We start from the raw sequence: 19,199 nt of genomic DNA, 5'->3' as shown, positions 1-19,199 counted from the left end.
GAGAGATGTTTTTCTTGTGATTACACCGGGGTTATGGGATTTGGGAGGGATGACTACAGAGGTAAAATTTCATTTCGATCACATTGTACTGAGGGCACTTGCTGTCAACATCCCAGTTGACGTGGACATTTATAACCTGACTGCGATAATGTTGGTCAGGTTTCTCCTGACCAAAAAAAAAAAAAGAGTTATCTTCTGCTTCCCACACTGGGGTCTCTGGAAGGAAGTCACTGTGAAGCTGACCCCTGAGGAGGAGGGAGCTGTGCCCATCTCCTCGAGGGCAGAGCAGCTACGTAAATTATCTAGAATCCTTCTGTGTGAGAGATTCGTCCCTTTCCTCACATTTATTTATTTATTTATTCCATCATTTATTTCTATGACTATGGACTCATGCATCTTTATGTTCTACTTGGGGTTATAATCTAAGACTAGGTTATTTATTTTCTTGCTCAATTTGTTCCAGTTTGGGCCCTTAGGCGCTCTTTCAGTTGGCTCCCAGGTCCCTTTGTGATTACATATTGTTCAAATCAGTCACTAAGTCGAGTCCGACTGTTTGCAGCCTCATGGACTGCAGCACGCCAGCTTTCCCTGTTCTTCACTATCTCCTGGAGCTTGCTCAAACTCACGTCTTTAGTCAGAGATGCCATCCAACCATCTCATCCTCTGTTGGCCTCTTCTCCCGCCTTCAGTCTTTCCCAGCATCAGAGTCTTTTCCAATGAGTCAGCTCTTTGTATCAGGTAGCCGAAGTACTGGAGCTTCAGCTTTAGCATCAGTCCTTCCAATGAATATTTAGGGTTGATTTCCTTTAGGATTGACTGGTTTGATCTCCTTGCAGTCCAAGGGACTCTCAAGAGTCTTCTCCAACACCACAGTTCAAAAGCACCACAATCTGAAAACACAGTTCTGTGATCACTTCGGGGTTCTTTTTTTTTGAGATGCCTACCCCCACCCTGAGTGTGGTCTTGGCCACTGAGCCTCTCAGCACCTTGACCTCCTGCAGGAGGTACTTTTTTCCACAGAAGATGCCAAGGCGGGCAGAGAGCTGGCCTGGCATGGCCACGGCCCCCCATGCTAGTGAGGAATTGCCCCAGACAGAGCCTCCTTGGGGAGAGTGAAGCCAGGTGAGGCAGATGCAGAAATCGGTAAAGAAGGAAACGGCCAGAGAGAAAACTCTGGAGTCCTGTAGTGCCTGGGTCTCGGTCTGTTGAGTTATCAACCTAAGACCTTTTCTTTTTGTTTAAAGTGGTTTAATTTGAGTTTCTGTGACTTGTAACAGACAAGCCTTGTAATAGACAAGGCTTTGTTATGGGCTCTGTTTTAGTCTGCTTGGGCTGCCATAAAAAGAAAAAAAAAAAAAACCCACAGGATGAACGGCTTAAAGAGCGAAATTTTATTTTCTCACGGTTCTGGAGGGCGGAAATCCGAGGTCAAGGTGCTGCCAGGGCTGGTTTCTGGTTTGGAGACACTGCCTTCCTGCTCTGTCCTCACAGAGCCTTTTTCTGAGTGTGTGTGAAAAGAGGGACAGACAGGCGAGTAAGAGGTCTCTGTGTCTTAGATTAGGGCCTTTCTCTTACGTAATGCAGGAGACGGGGGTTCGATCCCTGGGTCAGGAGGATCCTCTGGGGAAGGAAATGGCAACCCACTCCAGGATTCTTGCCTGGGCAATCCCATGGACAGAGGAGCCTGGTGGGTGACAGTCCACGGGGTCGCAAAGAGTCGGACACGCCTGTAGCGACTAAGCACGCACATCTCGTGGCCTCACGTGTCCTTAATTACCTCTGTACATGGTCAACTCCAAACAGAGTCACATGGGGCTTAGGCATTCAGCATATGAATTTGGGGGGGCATAGTTCGGTCCTTAACAGGTTGATCTGTGTCTCCACAAATTCCCAGGCCAAAGCCTTAACCTCCAGGGCCTCAGAATGTAACCTTATTTAGAATAGGGTCTTTTCAAAGGTAACTAAGTTAAGGTGGGGCCATTAGGGTGGGCCCTGATCTGACATGACCAAGGTCTTTTTAAGAAGAGGTCTGAATACAGACGCACGCCACGGGCAGACTGGAGTCCTGCTGCCACAGCCGAGGAAGCACCAGCAGCTGGGAGAGACGCGTGCACTGGAGCCCTGCTGACACCTTGATTCCAGAGTTCTGACATCCAGAGCTGTGGACGATGCGTTTCTATTCTAAGCCCCTGTGTTAGTGTGCTCGGGTCCCCATAACAAAATGCCATTGCCTGGGGGGCTTAAGCAGCACATATTTCTTGAAGTTCTGGAGACTGGAAGGCCCAGATCAAGGTGTTGGCAAGGCTGGGCTCTCCCAGGACCTTTCTCCTTGGCTTGTAGACGGCCATCCTCTCTCCGTGTCTTCCCATTGTCTCCTCTTTGCACTCAGCATCCCTGCTATCTCTTCATGGGTCAAATCTCCCCTAGTTATTAGGACACCAGGCACACGGATGAGGGCCCACCCACGGGGCCTCACTGAACCTTAATTCCCTCTTTAAAGGGGCTTCCCAGGTGGCTCAGTGGTAAAGAATCTGCCTGCCAATGCAGGAGCCAGAGGAGACGACGGTTCAATCCCTGGGTCAGGAAGATCCCCTGGAGGAAGAAATGGCAACCCACTCCAGTATTCTTGCTGGTATAATCCCATGGATAGAAGAGCCTGGTGGGCTACAGTCCATGCAGTTGTGAAGAGTCGGACATGACCGAGGGGCTGAGCATGCACACCTCTTTAAAGGCTCTGTCATCACAGTTCCTGAACTCCTGGGGTGAGGGCTTCACCAGATGAACTTCAGGGGACACGGTCCAGTCCATCATCACAGCGCTCAGCAGTGGCCACAGCAGCCCTAGGAAACCAACAGGGTCTCTGACTTATCTGTATCTAAGTGGCCACTGGCCTCAGCTCTGCACAGTCTCAACAGAGCTCTCAGGACCTCTAGGCGGCTGCCCACCTGTCCCCGTTTTCCACGGGCCCCGCTCCTTCCCCACTTCTCTCTTCGCCCTGCTCACACAGCAGGCCTCCTAGACTGGTCGACACACAAGCGCCTGCACATCCCCGATTCTACTGCGTCATCCGGTGGACGCTTCTTCCTGGAAGCAGCGGTGACCAGCACCTGTGGACCAGCAGTGCACCCAGAGCTCACGGTCAGAGGGGCACGTCCGGACAGTGAAGATCAGATGGCAGGCAGTGTTGTACCCACTGGAGGGTGGGGTGGAGGGCTACACCCCCACTTCCGCCACCTCCCTCCCCTGCAACCACAGGAGGCACCTTCTCCTAATTGGCACCGAGACTCCCTGTAGGCCAACCAAGGAGGGTGGGGGCCGGGGAGCATTCTGGAATTCAAAGGAGGTGCCTCAGGAGGGAACGTTGGGCTGGGTCTTGGGCAGAGCCTCATTTTGAGAAGACTGTCTGGTGGAGGGGTGGGGGATAGAGAGCTCACAGGGGATGTAGGGAGGAGGGACGGTGGGAGAGCTGGGAGGCTTGGGATGGATGAGGGCTGTGGAAGGTCGGGGGACAAAGGTACAGTTGTGAAGGAGAAAGTCGCTCAGTCATGTCTGACTCTTGTGACCCCATGGACTGTAGCCTACCAGGCTCCTCTGTTCATGGGATTCTCCAGGCACGTTGCCATTCCCTTTTTCGGGGGATCTTCCTGACCCAGGGATTGAACCTGGGTCTCCTGCATTGCAGGCAGATTCTTTGCTGTCTGTCTGAGCCACCAGTACAGGGGTGAGCTGAGCTGAAATAGCACGGTGGGAACAGAATGGAGGGCTGGGTCCAGCAGGGGAGACCCTGGGGGTGGGGGGGTGTGGGTATGGGGAGAGGGGTGACCACCCTGTTAGCGGTTCCACCCAGCCTGTTGGAAGTTTGATATTCCTGGTTCAAAAGGTGGAGAGGACCACAGCCTTGGGGTAAATTTGCGTGAGAAGGACAGACTGTGGCCAGCTCGTAGGTGGAGGCCTGGAGCCCCAGTGACCAGCTCAGAGGGGCCTGTCCTGACCTGAGGGAGAGCCAGGGCCCTCTCCCTAGCCAGCCCCATTCCCAGAGGCTCTGCCCCGCTGCCCCACACCCAGATTCCCTGACCCCCATCCTGGGCTTTTCACCAGGGGCAGCTCCACTTCCTGCAGCCACCCTTGGGTCACTGTGACCTGGGGGAGTGCATCTGTCAAGCTGAGCCTCCTCAGGGATGAAGAGTCTAGGGCTGATGGGTGGTGACCACCTCCAGCCCCTGTGAGACCGGCACTGGCCAGGCCTGAGCCGGACAGGGTGCACCTGCTGGAGCTGCTGGCGGCATCTCAGCTCTGGAAGCTGAGGAAGGAAGTGACCTTGTCAGGGACCTCCACCGGAAGGTTAAGTCATCGACATTGACCCTGTTTCTGCAGAGTCGGGGTTCTGGGGAAGGCAAACTCGGAGAACTGGACCCAATCAGCTCCAATCCTCACTGGCTTTCCCAGGCAGGCTCTGGGAGACCCAAAGAGAGCAAGGCAAGTAGCCCCTCCCCATCCTAGCTAAGCAAGATCCTCCTGAAGCGCCTGTTTCCCCAGGCAGCCCGGCCCTCCCCACCTTAATATCATGCTTCCTTAGCTCATCAGTCAACCAGAAAACAAGGTCAAGAGCCTCCTTACTGTGTGTGTGTATAGGGGGTGGTATCACACTCATATAGCACTCAAGGCCTTAGAACTCTCCAGAACAGCGCCCTCCAATACAAAAAGAATGACAGCCACATATGTACCTTTTGTTTATTTATTTGGCTGCGTCGGCCTGCAGCACGCAGGCTCAGGAATTGCGGTACACATGTGGGATCTTAGTTCCCCAACCAAGGATCAAATCTGTGTCTCCTGCATCGGGAGGCTGATTTCTTAACCATTGGACCACCAGGGAAGTCCCCACATATAAGTTAAAATGTTCTAGTTCAGTTCAGCTCAGTTCAGTCACTCAGTCATGTCCGACTCTTTGCGACCCCATGGACTGCTGCACGCCAGGCCTCCCTGTCCGTTACCAACTCCTGGAATTTACCCAGACTCACGTCCATTGAGTTGGTGATGCCATCCAGCCATCTCATCCTCTGTCATCCCCTTCTCCTCCTGCCCTCAATCTTTCCCAGCATCAGGATCTTTTCAAATGAGTCAGTTCTTCACATCAGGTGGCCAAAGTATTGGAGTTTCAGCTTCAACATCAGTCCTTCCAATGAACACCTAGGACTGATCTGCTTTAGGATGGACTGGTTGGTGTTCTAGCAGCCACACTAAAAAAGTAAAATGAAATGGGTGATATATATATATTTGATTTAACTGACACATCTGAAGCATCATTTCGACACGCAATCAGTATAAAATTTACTAATGAGATACTCTGCATTTTTCCCCCACAGCCACAAAATTAAAAGACACTTGTTCCTTGGAAGGAAAGCTATGACAAACCTGGACATCACTTTGCCAACAAAGGTCTGTACAGTCAAAGCTATGGTTTTTCCAGTAGTCATGTATGGATGTGAGAGTTGAACCATAAAGAAAGACCAAAGACTTGATGTTTCTGTATTATGGTGCTGGAGAAGACTCTTGAGAATCCCTCGGACTGCAAGGAAATCAAACCAGTCAATCCTAAAGGAAATCAGTCCTGAATATTCACTGGACGGACTGATGCTGAAGCTGAAACTCCAATACTTTGGCCACCTGTTGCGAAGGATGAACTCATTGGAAAAGATCTCGATGCTGGGAAAGATTGAAGGCGGGAGAATGGGACGACAGAGGAAGAGATGGTTGGATGGCATCACCAACTCAATGGACAAAAGTTTGTGCAAACTCTGGGAGATGGTGAAGGATAGGGAAGCCTGGCGTGCTGCAGTCCACAGGGTTGCAAGGAATCGGACACGACTGAGCAACTGAACAACTGTCATTACTTCCCAGGGTGTGTTTTGCACTTACAGCTCAGCTCAGCTCAGACTGGCCTGGTACCTGCATAGGGACAGCACAGTTCTGGATGGTTCTGGGAGAGGAAGAGGCTTACTAAGAACATCCAGGAGGCAGTAGGCGGCTGACCCCAAACCAGAACTTTCTCAGCCCCACAAGTGGCACCTGGGGATCCCCAGCAGCTTCTCACGGGCTTGTTCAAAGAGGACGGAAGGAAATGGGGTGTGAGACTGCGGTGGGGCTGTGCTGAAGCCAGCAGCTCCCAGCCTTGCACCTCTCCCCGTCCGCTTGCACGTCTAGGCTGCAGGAGGGGCCACCCCAGACGTGATGGAAGCTTCTGGCAAACGCCTGCTGAGTGTCTTCTAAGGCCCAGCTTCTGCTGCCAGGCTGCCACCCCTCCCCTAATAGAGAGGTGCCTCCCATCTGAGCCTGGGCACCGAGCTGAGGGTGGGGCTTTACCCTACTTGGTTCCTTCCTTCCTTCATCCCTGGGCTTCCCTGGTGGCTCAGTTGGTAAAGAGTCTGCCTGCAGTGGGGGAGTCCTGGGTTCAATCCCTGGGTTGGGAAGATGCCCTGGAGAAGGAAAGGGGAGAATCCCATGGACAGAGGAGCCTGGCGGACTACAGTCCATGGGGTCGAAAGAGTTGGACATGACTGAATGACTAAGTGTGTGCATTCATCTCTCCCCCCACTCCTCCCTTCCTCTCTTCTCTCTGGAAATATCAAGTGAAGACCCAAAGGCAGGGGGATTCGTCTGTGCAGAAAATGCTCAAAAGAGCCAGGAGCGGGTAGGGGCAAGAAGAGAAATGAGGGGCATTGACTCACGCAGGGGAGAGCGTCATGCAGCCTGGGAGCAAGGAGGGTAATTGGCATTCTCCACGGCTTGGCCAGGTCAGCCTCATGGCGAGAAGAAATTCAAAGACCCTCCTCCTGCGTCACAGGTGAAACCAGTGTGGGAGGCCGCCCGCCCAGCAGGCGATCAGACGGGGCTCCCAGGCAGGGGCCAGGCCACTTCCTCTTCTGTGTGTTGTGAGATGGACTTGCAGCCCCAGGGGAACGTGATGTGTGGGATTCCAGATCTAACAATTTGGAGAAGGGAGGCTGAGGGGGTCAGGGCCTCTGGGCATCCCTTTGAGGCAGCTCACGAAGACCCCAGCAAAAGCCAGAGGGGCATTTCCTGGGTGCTGGAGTCTGCGTCCCTTCCCTCTGTCTGTGCGCGTGCAGAGCCCCAGGCCGACTGGCCTCCAGCCCGGCCTCCTGGGGGGCGCTAGAGTCCTGCTTCGTGTTGTGGCGTCTGTTTGATTGGCTGCACACACATTGAAATACTTGGGGAATTTGTATTTTATCTTGGGAATTCCCTGGTGGTCCAGTGCTTAGGACTTAGCGCTTTCACTGCCACAGCCCTCGTTCTTAGAAACTAAGGTCTCACAAGCGGCATGGCACGACTAAAAACATTTTTTTGTTGTTATTTTATTTTATACCCATCCCTGGAGGCTCAGTTGGTAAAGAGTCTGCCTGCAATGCAGGAGACTGTGGGTCGGGAAGATTCTGGAGAAGGAAATGGCAACCCACTCCAGCATTCTTACCTGGGAAATCCCATGGACCAGAGGAGCGTGGTGGGCTACAGCCCATGGGGTTGCAAGAGTTATACACGACTTAGTGACTAAATCTACCTACTCCCATCCTGGGGGCCCTGATGGTCTTTCCAGTCAATGAGTGGATGAGCTGTTAAGAGGCTGGGGGAGCTGGTGGGGAGGGGGCCTGTCCCAACCCCACTCCTGGTGTTCCAAGCTGGCACAGGAGGTGACTCCAGGCAGGCACAGGAGGCGGCTCTAGGTTGTTTGTGATAAAAATAACGTGATCAGAACAGGAAGACATAATATGAAATAAAACATAATGTACAGTTATATTTAAAATAAAATGACAGATAATTAGACAAAACAAGGCACGAGCCTCCCAGACAGACATCCTGTGCCCGGGGTGGTGCACCCAGGAAAACCACATGAAGAACAAGCCCCCGGGAGACTGACATGGCTCCTGCTCCGGGGCCCCGCGTCCTCTCGGAACCTCCGCTTCCCGTTCTGCGCAGTGATGACACTGGCCTCGCAGCGTGGTTTGAAAGACTGAGTGGGCTCCCATCATTCTCCAGGGCAGAGCACCCCTACTTGTCCTAGTGAGGCTGAGCAGGTGGGCTCTGGGCTCCCCGACCCTTTCAGCCAGAACAGCTTTGCTTCTGTCTCTTTTGTGTGTGGGTCCCACCTAAGATGTTTGGGCAGGGGCTAGGGGGTGGGGAGCAGGGGGACAGGTCGTCTTGATCCCAGCTCAACTCTGAGCCTACTTCCTCCCCAGCGCCTCCCGTGGGGGAACAAGCTCAGGCTGCATTGACGGAAGTGAGCCTCTGATTGCGCTAGAGTTCATGGTGGGCATGGCCAACCACAGCTCATGGTGGGTGTGGCCGACAGGCGTGGCCAACCACAGTACGTGTGGGTGTGGTTGGTGGACGTGGTCGTCACAGTTCGTAGCGGGCATTGCCGACGGGCGTGGCAGACCGCAGTACTTGGTGGTCTGTGGGCGTGGTAGCCGTGGTTCGTGGTGGGTGTGGTTTGTGGGCGTGGCAGTCACCGCTCGTGGTGGGTGTGGTCTGGCGGCCCAGTCACCGTATAAAAGGCCCCACATTTTCCCCACCTTCTGGATCTTGTCCTGGTAGGTGGAAGGGTCTCCAGTGCTGGCCTGGGTTAGAGGCAGGCCGTAGGTGGCCGGGTCGATCCGGCTGTGGGAACTGGGGTAGCGCATCCTTTCTCTCCCACGAAGCCCTCTGCGGCAGCCTCAGGTGCTTGAGCAAGGGTAGCGGAGACTGTCAGTGGGGGCCCATGTCAGATCACAGGGTCCGGGAGACCCCACTTCAATAAAGGCAGGGCCCGAGGCTGGGCTGTTTGGTGAGTGGTACTGCTTGTATTTCAATCCCCAAGCCCCTTTCTCCTCCAGGACTGTGGTCTGTGGCATCCAAGATCTGGGGTTTTGGGAGTCTAAGTGTAGATGGCACGAGATTGACCTCCCCCAGTTAAGTCCCTGCTGTTTGGTCTTCAGCCAGGGGATCGAACTGGAGTTTATTTTTTTTGGGGGGGGGGGCTTCTGCCCCCACCAGTGTCCTCAGTGCATGCTTTCAGCTTCTTCTCCCCATTCTTGGTTCCTGTCTTTATCTACACTCACCCCTTGGAGGTCTCACCCATCTGCCGAGATCGCCTGGATTGACACCTCCCGCCCACCCCCAGCTGTTGCTCAGCGTGGCAGGGGAAGTAGCAGACTTCTCAGCCCCAAACTCAGCTCTCCTCTGCTGCCCTGCCTCCGAGATTCTCTTTGGGTTCCCTCCTCTCTGTCAGTTAAGAGCAATGGGTGGCAACCCCCCCGCCCCCCGCTTCCATGTGCTCAGGCCCAAACCCCAGAGTCAACCCTGCCTCTATTCTCCCGTTCCATGTGGAAGCCTCCAGGAAGCCCACTGGACCCTCTTTCAAAATAGATCCAGAATCTGACCACGACTCCCCGCCTGTGCAGCCATCGTCCTGGCCAGGATCCCAGCAGCAGCCCCCCTCCCTGGGGTCCCAGCCTCTGCCTTCGCCCCTCCACCCTCATTCTACAGTGGTGGTGGGTATTCAATGACCAGGTAAGGGGAGAGACAACTTTGACCCTTCATCTTCGTGTTGAGCTGAAACTGAGGACCATCTCAGGAGACAAGAGAGTTAATAAGGTCTAGAGTTGGAACCCATGGACTCTGGATCAGGTGCATCAGGAGGTGGGCGGGGAGGGGGGACAAAGCAAGAGAGGACAGGCCTCAGAAGGTGGTCATCTGGGTTCTGGGAGCAGGACATCAGCCTTGGAGAACCTGGCCTAAGTTTAGAAACAGGAGTTGGTCCTGCAGGCAAAACAGGGATGGGGAACAGAAGGACGAGACCTTGTTCGCTTCAACCTTTGTATGTCCACCCTGCAGGCAGGGGTAGAAGGAGACTTGGCGAGCAGTGGACCTCAGGGCCCTGGGAACAGAGCGGGAGGAACAGGAGGGAAGCCCAGGGCTGCAGGAAGAAAGAGGGGGTGGGAGGGGGCCCGGTTTCCCCTGGGAGATTCAAGAGAACGTCAGGAGCTAAGGACCAGCCAGGTTGTGGGGAGTTGCCAGTACATTGAGGGTCACTTCCCCAATAGTGATGAGCTTGGGGAGCTGGGACAACACTGCCTGGGAGCAGCCTCATCCATGAAGGAATATTCTAGAAGAAGAGATGGCAACAGCTTCAGGCCCAGGGCAGACCAGGGGCATAGCAGGCTATTGGCTCAGGGACCATGAGGTCTAGAACTTTCCTTGGATACTTCCCTGTTGTGTGTGTATATGTGTGTGGCAGCCTGTGCATAGGGCAAGGGTGTCTGTCTTGCTGGTCATTGAACCCAGGGTTGGCAAGGCAGGTGCGGGGAAGCTGGAAGAAAATGTGAGGAGCCATAAGATCTGCAGGCATGCTTTATTCGCTAATGGCTGATGCCGCAGCAAGGCAGACATGCTTTATGCTCCCATGACCGACACAGTCACAAGGGCTGTTCAGGTGACGCTTACACAGGCATGCAGGACGAAGGTGGCGCGTGGCCAAGTGAGTATATCATGATGCCTGTGCACATCGCTGCAAGTGATCTCACCATTACATAACCATGCGAAGTCACTGCTTACAGAACTGGGGCAGGGGCAAGAGCGAGAGAGCCTGACCATTGGATCTTGGCTAATCGCTATTTCTCTACAGTGTCAAAGGGGAAATAAAAACAAAGAATTCTTAAATGCCCAGGACTCTAAAGGAAGAAGACTTCATTAGTTGTATGAGGTGCAGAAAATCTGATTCAGCCTTGCTTAAGGGAAAAGGAAATCAATCTGTCGGTTCACAAAAGCTGGAAGAGTCTAGACTGGCTTTGGGTGCCACATGACTGGGACTCCAGTGAGCTCGGCCGAATTCTCAGCTGGCTGTCTTCAGGCCACTGGAGTGTGTCCTGTAGCTTCAGGCTCTTACACACTGAAGCCCAAGGCCCTGTGCCTCTTATTTTCACAAGCCGACAGAATGTTCTGAATCATTGTCCCCGGTCGTTACCATCTTGTAGTCTTGGGCCGGGGGTGGTGTTCACCACAGGCATGGCCGAGAGGGAGGTTCCTCCAGGGAAAGTGCGGTCCCATTGCTGGGAGAATGGATAGCATGGCACAAAAGCAGCAGACACCCCCATCAGAGGATGCAAGGAAAGTCTAGGCACCAGGGACCACCCCATCAGGGTGAGGAGGAGTGTATAAATCCTCTTTTCCGGGAGAAGCAGCCGCATGAAGGAGGCTCCCCTGAGAATGTGTAAAGCAGAGAGAGGCCCACAGCTTTTTTTCTGAGCTTTAAGCTTCAGGTGCGAACTAAGAACAACTGGCATCTTCGTGCATACAAGCGCAGGGGTTCCTTCCTCCTGGCTCCCTTTCCACCCAGCTGCACCCGGTTCCTCCCCTACTGTGGGTGTGGGCACAGGGGTGACTGTCTTTCCCTGGGCTGACATGGGGTAGGGGGGCCCTGTCTGGACCATCCTGGCCACTCTGGGGACCTGTGTGAATCTTGAGGCTGGATTAACTCCGCCTGTGGAAGTGATGGGGCTTCCCTGGTAGCTCAGCTGAGGGTCTGCCTGGTTAGTAAAGGATAACCCAGGCCAGCCCCCACTGGCCCCACCACTCAGAGCCTGACAGATGTCTGCCAGACTGGAGTGGGGGCGTGGGGGGCTTTGAAACTTCACTTTCTGTGGGAGACGTTATGCTTTCTAACTTCTTTATGGTAACTGAGTAAGGAGAGGGGCTTCACAGGGGTTCACCTTGCATCGTTTTGGCCCTGGGACTGTCTGGACTGGGCTGTCCCCAGGACCCTCCGGTGAGCTTGCCTGGCCCCAGACTGAGGATCATTCTGATGGGGGGAGGGGTAAGATTGGGAACTGGTTTTTGGTGTGAGTTAGAGGGAAGACAACAGGCTCAGTCTTCTCTTTGGCTCCAGAAGAATACCAAGGAATTTGGGTAAATGTAGGGGGAGGTACAGATAAGGAGGTGGGAAGGGTCCTTCCTCGTGGAGAGGGTCAGCCACACTCTAAGCTGACTCCATGCTCTTCAAATAAACAGAGGACAGTCAGCATACATTTAAAAAAATGAGAAAATGCTTCTGGTTTCTGGTTTGGCATGTAAGACGCATGAAGTTGCTGCTCTGTCTTAGTAACAAGTAAAACTGCAAAAACTTCAAAAGCGATGATACTTCAATCTGAAAGAGCAATGAGGTCACAGGGCAAGCCACTGACAGGTAAGCACAGAGGATCGCAGCTTCCCAGAGCAGAAACTCATGAGCAGACGCCGCTGAGGGAACCAGCGCTGGGTAGGAAAACCCAGATGGGAGTTGATCAATTGCTGGAGGCTCAGTGTAGACAAATCTGAGAACTGAAGATTCCAGATAACCCAGTCCTAGAAGGACCTCATGCTTTGTGAGTTTTACCTCCAGGAGCTTGACCAGGTTCCCACAGTGAATACTGGGGAACAGTCCCCTCACCATACTGGCAGGAGGAGAGGGAGGTGAACCATCCTGAAATATACCAGATGCTGGGTTCTTCAAGGGGCCTGCCCTCAGGAGAAATGGTTAACCAGAGCCTAACCTGCTGGGCTTTGGTCAGAGTCTAAGTGACCTGGGGGAAGGAAAACACCCAGTTCCAGCCCACTCTAGCTATCCTGTCCCACTTAAGGGGGGAGAGAGGGGAAAACTGAGAAACACTCCTGAAGTTCACAGTCCAGAGCACAGGCTCACTGAGACCTCCTAGGCTGCGGAGCTCTTCCCCTCCCTGAACCTCACTACTGCATTATTAGAGTTCCTGAGAAAGCTTGCAACTTTACAGAAGTTCCTTTTACCCAGGACATTATGTCCTGCTCTCAGACACATGGGGCTTCCCAGGTGGCTCAGTGGTAAAGAATCTGCCTGCCAAGCAGGAGGCGTGGGTTCAATTCCTGGGTCGAAGGTTCCCTGGAGAAGGAAATGGCAACCGACTCCAGTATTCTTGCCTTGGAAGTCCCATGAACAGAGGAGCCTGGCAGGCTATAGTCCATGGTGTCACAAAAGAGTCGGACGTGTCTTAGCGCCTAAACAACAATAACAGGCAAACACACAGATTCACACATCAGAATCTGATTTAGCTATGGCAGAGAGGTTGAAATGATCAGATCAGGAATTTAAGACAACCGTGATTAGTATGCTAGGGCTCTCATGGATAAAGCTGACAGCATGCCAGAACAGATGTGCAGTGTAAGCAGAAAGATGGAAATAACAAAGAAAAGGAACCCAAGAGAAGTGCTATAGTTCAAACACACGCTCAGAAATGCAGAATGTCTTTAAAGGGCTTGTTAGTAGACTAGACACGGCCGAGGAAAGAGTCTCTGAACTGCAGCATGCCAGGCCCCTCTGTCCTCTTCTCTCTCCTGGAGTTTGCCCAAGTTCATGTCTGTTGAATCGGTGATGCCATCCAACCATCTCATCCTCTGTTGCCCCTTTCTCCTCCTGCCTTCAATCTTTTCCAGCATCAGGGTCTTTTCCAATGAGTCAGCTCTTTGCATCAGGTGGCTAAAGTATTGGAGCTTCAGCTTCAGCATCAGTCCTTCCAGTGAATATTCAGGGTTGATTTCCTTTAGGATTGACTGGTCTGATCTTGCAGTCCAAGGGACTTTCAAGAGTCTTTTCCAAACCACTGTTTGAAAGCATCAGTTCTTTGGTGCTCAGCCTTCTTTATGGTCCAACTCTCATATCCATACATGACTACTGGAAAAACCATAGCTTTAACTAGATGGGCCTTTGTTGGCAAAGTGGTGTCTCTGCTTTTTAATATACTGTCTAGGTTTGCGATGGAACCCCACTCCAGTACTCTTGCCTGGAAAATCCCATGGACGGAGGAGCCTGGTGGGCTGCCGTCTCTGGGGTGGCACAGGGTCGGACACGACTGAGCAGCTCAGCAGCAGCAGCAGCAGCAGCAGGTTGGTCACAGCTTTTCTTCCAAGGAGCAAGCGTCCTTTAATTTCATGGCTGCAGTCACTGTCCACGGTGATTTTGGAGCCCAAGAAAATGAAGTCTGTAACTATTTCCACTTTTTCCCCATCTGTTTGCCATGAAGTGATGGGGCTGGATGCCATGACTTTGTTTTTTGAATGCTGAGTTTTAAGCCACCTTTTTCATTCCCTTCTTTCACCTTCGTCAAGAGGCTCTTTAGTTCCTCTTCACTTTCTGCCATTAGAGTGGTATCATTTGCACACCTGAGGTTGATATTTCTCCTGTCAATCTTGATTTCAGCTTGTGATTCATCCAGTGTGGCATTTTTGCATGGTATACTTTGCATAGAAGTTAAATAAGCAGGGTGACAATATACAGCCTTGATGTACTCCTTTCCCAATTTGGAACCAGTCTGTTGTTCCGTGTCTGGTTCTGACTGTTGCTTCTTGACCTGCATACAGGTTTCTCAGGAGGCAGGTCAGGTGGTCTGGTATTGCCATCCCTTCAAGAATTTTCCACAGTTTGTTGTGATCCACACAAAGGCTTACCCCAGTGTTCACAGCAGCATTCTTTACAATAGCTAGATTTGAAGCTACCCAAGGATCTGTCGGCAGAGGAATGGATAAAGATGTTTCATATATATACATAAATGTATATGTATATAAAATGTATGTATATATAGTATTTGCACACATGATGGAATATTACTCATCCATAAAAAGAAAGAAGTTTTGCCATTTTCAGCAAGGTAGATGGATCTAGGAAGTATTATATTTAGTAAAAATGTCAGACAAAGATAGGCAAATACGGCATGGTATCACTTATATGTGGAACGAAAAAAAACCAATACAAATGAAGTACAAGCAAAACAGAAACAGACCCACAGATACAGAAAACAAGCACTGATACAGAATAACAAAGTGGTTATTCGTGGGAAGAGGAAAGGGGAAAGGGGAAATTCCAGGTATAGATTAAGAGACACAAACTACCATGTATAAAATAGATGAGCAACAGGGATATATTGCATAGCATAGGGAATTATAGCCATTATTTGGTGATAACTTTTAATGGAATATAATCTGTAAAAATACTGAATCACAATACTAGATACCTGAAACTAATATAACATTGGAAATCAACTACACTTCAAAAAAAAAAAAAAGACGTTTTCAAGAGAATGAAAAGACAAGCCACACACTTGGAGAAAACATTCACAAAATATACATACACTAAAGGATTATTATCCAAAATATACAAAGAACTCTTAAAACTCAAAAGAAGACAGACAACCCAATTAAAAATGGGCCAAGGATCTGAGTAGACACCTTGTCAGAGAGGATATACAGATGGCAAATAAGCTTATGAAAAGTTGCTTTATGTCATCTGTCATTAGGGAAATGCAAATTTAGCCAACAGTGAACTACCACTACAAATGTATTAGAATGGCCAAAACCCCAAACTCTGACAACAACCAATGCTGGTGAGGATGGAGAGCAGTGGTAACTACCACTCACTGCTGACGAGAATGCAAAATGCTACCATTGCTTTGGAAGACTCTGGTAGCTTCTTACAAAACATACTCTCCTCATATTATTCAGCATTTGTGATCCCTGGTATTTAACCCCAAAGAACTGAAAACTTAGGTCCACACAAAAACCTACACGCAGATATTTAAAATAGCTTTATCCATGATTGCCAAAACTTGGAAGGAGCCAAGGTATCCTGCAGGAGGTGAATGGACAAATAAATTGGGTCCATCCAGACAATGGAATATCATTCAGTGCTAAAAAGAAATGAGCTATGAGGCCATGAAAAGACGTGGAGGAAACTTACATTTGCCTTACTAAGTGAAAGTGCTAAGTGAAAGAAATCAATCTGAAAAAGCCATATCCTGTATGATTCCAACTATAGGACATCTTGGAGAAGGCAAAATGATAAAGAAAGTAAAAACATCAGTGGTTGCCGCGAATCGGGATGGGGAGAGAGGGATGCAGAGGTGAGCACAGAGGATCTTCAGGGCAGTGAAAATACTCTGGATCATATTATAATGGTGGGTAAATATCACATAAGTTTCCCAAACCCACAGAATGCACAGGGCCAAGAGTGAGTCCTGACGTAAATAACAGATTTGGGGAGATTGTAATGTGTTGGTGAAAGTCCATTAACTCATGAAGGTGCCACTCTGGTGGGGGACGTTGATAACGAGGGTGCTGTGTGTGTGTGGGAAGTGGGGTGCAGGGCAGGGTCCAGAGGGCAATGCTGTGCACCTTCTGCTCAGTTTTGCTGTGAACCGAAAACTGCTGTAAAAAATAACCTCTTTTTTTTTAAAAAGAAGGGCAAATGTCAGGCGGTGCCACTGTGCTCACATCTCTGCTCTCCCTTTGAAGGGTCATGTCCAGTCCTGTGTGTTTCTGCCAGTCTCCACTGGCCAGTGGACGGGGGGGACTCAGTGACTGCCCCGGATGGCCTGCCTGCACCCCAGAAGTGCCTGAGTGTCTCAGCCATTCCCTCAGCTCCGTGTGGATGGATGACCATCTGCAAATTTCAGGCCAGTGGTGCTCCCCAGCTCAGCTGTCCCACAGGTCCTGCTGGACACCAGCCACCCAGGGACCAAGGGCTCTGTGTCCTGTTTGTCCACTATTCCCAAGGGTACCTCCCAGGAAGGCCAAGGGTGACTGAGGGAGCAGGACCCAGGCGTTATGGGGTCCCCCAGCCAGACACCTCCAAATGCCACCCAGTGCATCCCCAATATCTCCATAACATTGTCTGGCAAGAAGGGAGAAAAAAACAACCCTTGAAAACCACACTCCATTTTACAGGGTAGGAAGCTGAGGCTAGGAGAGGAGTCACACCACAGTCAAGAGGCCTAGGGTCCTGCCTCCCCACGGGTGTGGGGTGGGGGTGGGGGGTGGAGGAAGGGCGGAGGAGGGGTGGGGGACACCCCCCCACCTTGCTCCTGCTCTGGTTATGCCGGCCCAGGGGGATGTGGACTCAGGTCTCCCTGGGTCTGAGTGTGGGGTGGGCAGGTGGCCAATGTCCTCGCGCAGCAGAAGCCTCAACTTCCGCTGGGAACTGCTGACCAGCACAGCTGTCTGCATCTGGGCAGCTGAAGGAAGCGGCCGTGGCCCTCTCTGCCCTGTCCCCGGGCCTTAGCGCCACTGCTTGCAGAGCCCTGGGCGCCCTCCCCAGGCCACATGTGAAGCAGGTGGATTACTGAGCAGGCGGATTCGGCCATGGGGAATTTCCTACCCGGGCTGCGCGTGTTTAAAACTCGAACCGATTGTTAGAACTACCTCCTTGGCACCAGCCAGAGGACCCAGTTTGGAGAGGCTTAGTCTCCGTGTCCAGACATCAGCCAGCGGAGGCCATAAAGTCCTGGGGATTTCAAGCGTGTCCCAGTCCCCCTTGCTAAGCTCAGCGTCCTTTGGTTCCTGCGCTCCCTGTTTGCACGTTGTCCCCTGTTCCTCTGCCCTCATGATCTTTGCCAAGGGCAGCTCTTACCCCATATACCCTTCCCTACAGGCAGGGGCACGCTGTGTGTAAGCGTTCAACAACTGACTCTGGGTAAAAGGCCTAGAGCGTAGTGTTGGCCATTTTCCCCACTGTGGCCAATGCCAATTTCTCCTTTCTTTTTTTTTTTTTAAAAAAAAACTTATGTATTTGGCTGCGCTGGGTCTTACTTGCTGCATGCAGAGTTTCCACCTTCCTTGTGGCAGACAGGATCTTTAGTTGCAGCAGGTGGAACCTAGTTCCCTGACCCGGGAGGGAAAGCCAACTCCCTGCTTGGGGAGCCTGGAGATTTAGCCACCGGACCCCCAGGGAAGTCACCGACCATGGCCAATTTCAAACCACTGACTTGAAGTCACTGCACTGGGGTGCGGAAGAGATCTCTCTCTCTCTTTAGTTGCTGAGTCATGTCCGACTCTTTTCGACCCTGTAGACTGTAGGCTGCCAGGCTTCTCTGTCCATAGGATTTTCCAGGCAAGAATACTGGAGTGGGTTGCCATTTCTTCCTCCAGGGGAAGAGATACACAGTAGTAAACTGTTATATGGTGTCTTCACTCTATAAATAAACAGTCGGAAGAGCAAAGACGATAGTGAAGTTTAGTAAAATAATAACTAGGTGATGTCTTGAATATTTATTACCTTTGTTTATACTTATTTATTTAGTTGTGTCGGGGCTTAGTAGTGGCACGCAGGATCTTCCTTGCTCACGAGCTGCAACTTCTCTCTAGTTGCTGCAAGGGGGCCGAGTTGCCCTGTGCCATGTGGGATCCTCATGTGGGGTCTTATTTCCCTGACCAGGGATCAAACCCCCATCACCAGCACCGGAATGTGGATTCTTAGCCACTGGACCACCAGGGAAGTCCCATTACCTTTGTTTTCAATAGAATTTAATTGCAAGAATATATGATTTATTTTTTTATCAATGTATGAGAAGGAAATGGCAACCCACTCCAGTATTCTTGCCTAGAGAATCCCAGGGTGGGGGAGCCTGGTGGGCTGCTGTCTATGGGGTCGCACAGAGTCGGACACGACTGAAGCGACTTAGCAGCAGCAGCAGCATGTATAACAACTGGTTTAGAAATTCCTGAAAATGCAGTAGTCAGTCAGCTCTTGTCAAGAGCTGGGACAAGCACCCCACTGCTGCAGGGAAAACCCCAAACTTCATACGTGAGAAATCGAACAGGGCACATGGGAGACAGCACAGTGGGTGCAGAGTGCAGACCCTGAAGACAAGGCCTGGGTTGACCCCACCTCTGCGGTCGCTGTGTGAGCTTAGGTAGGTCACTGGAGCTCTCTGGGCCTTGGATGTGTTGGCTGTAAAACGGCAGCAGCACTACATAGGGCGACTGTGAAGCCTGGGTTAACAAAGAAAGGCACGTGCAGTGTCCTGCCCGTCCTGAATGATCAGGAAGTGTCAGCCTTTCTTGTTTTCTCTTTTGTGTGTGAGTTTTTGGTTGCCTAGCTGTGTCCAGCACTTACCATGAACTGTAGCCCGCCAGGCTTCCCTTTCCATGAGATTCTCCAGGCAAGAATATTGGAGTGGGTTCCCACTCCAGTACTCTTGCCTGGAAAATCCGTGGATGGAGGAGCCTGGTGGGCTGCAGTCCTTGGGGTCGCTAACAGTTGGACACGACTGAGCCACTTCACTTGCACTTTTTACTTTCATGCACTGGAGAAGGAAATGGCAACCCACTCCAGTGTTCTTGCCTGGAGAATTCCAGAGACGGGGGAGCCTGGT

This window comes from Ovis aries, chromosome 18 (assembly GCF_016772045.2).
Source record: "Ovis aries strain OAR_USU_Benz2616 breed Rambouillet chromosome 18, ARS-UI_Ramb_v3.0, whole genome shotgun sequence".
Taxonomy (NCBI): domain Eukaryota; kingdom Metazoa; phylum Chordata; class Mammalia; order Artiodactyla; family Bovidae; genus Ovis; species Ovis aries.
This window is presented reverse-complemented; position numbering follows the sequence as displayed.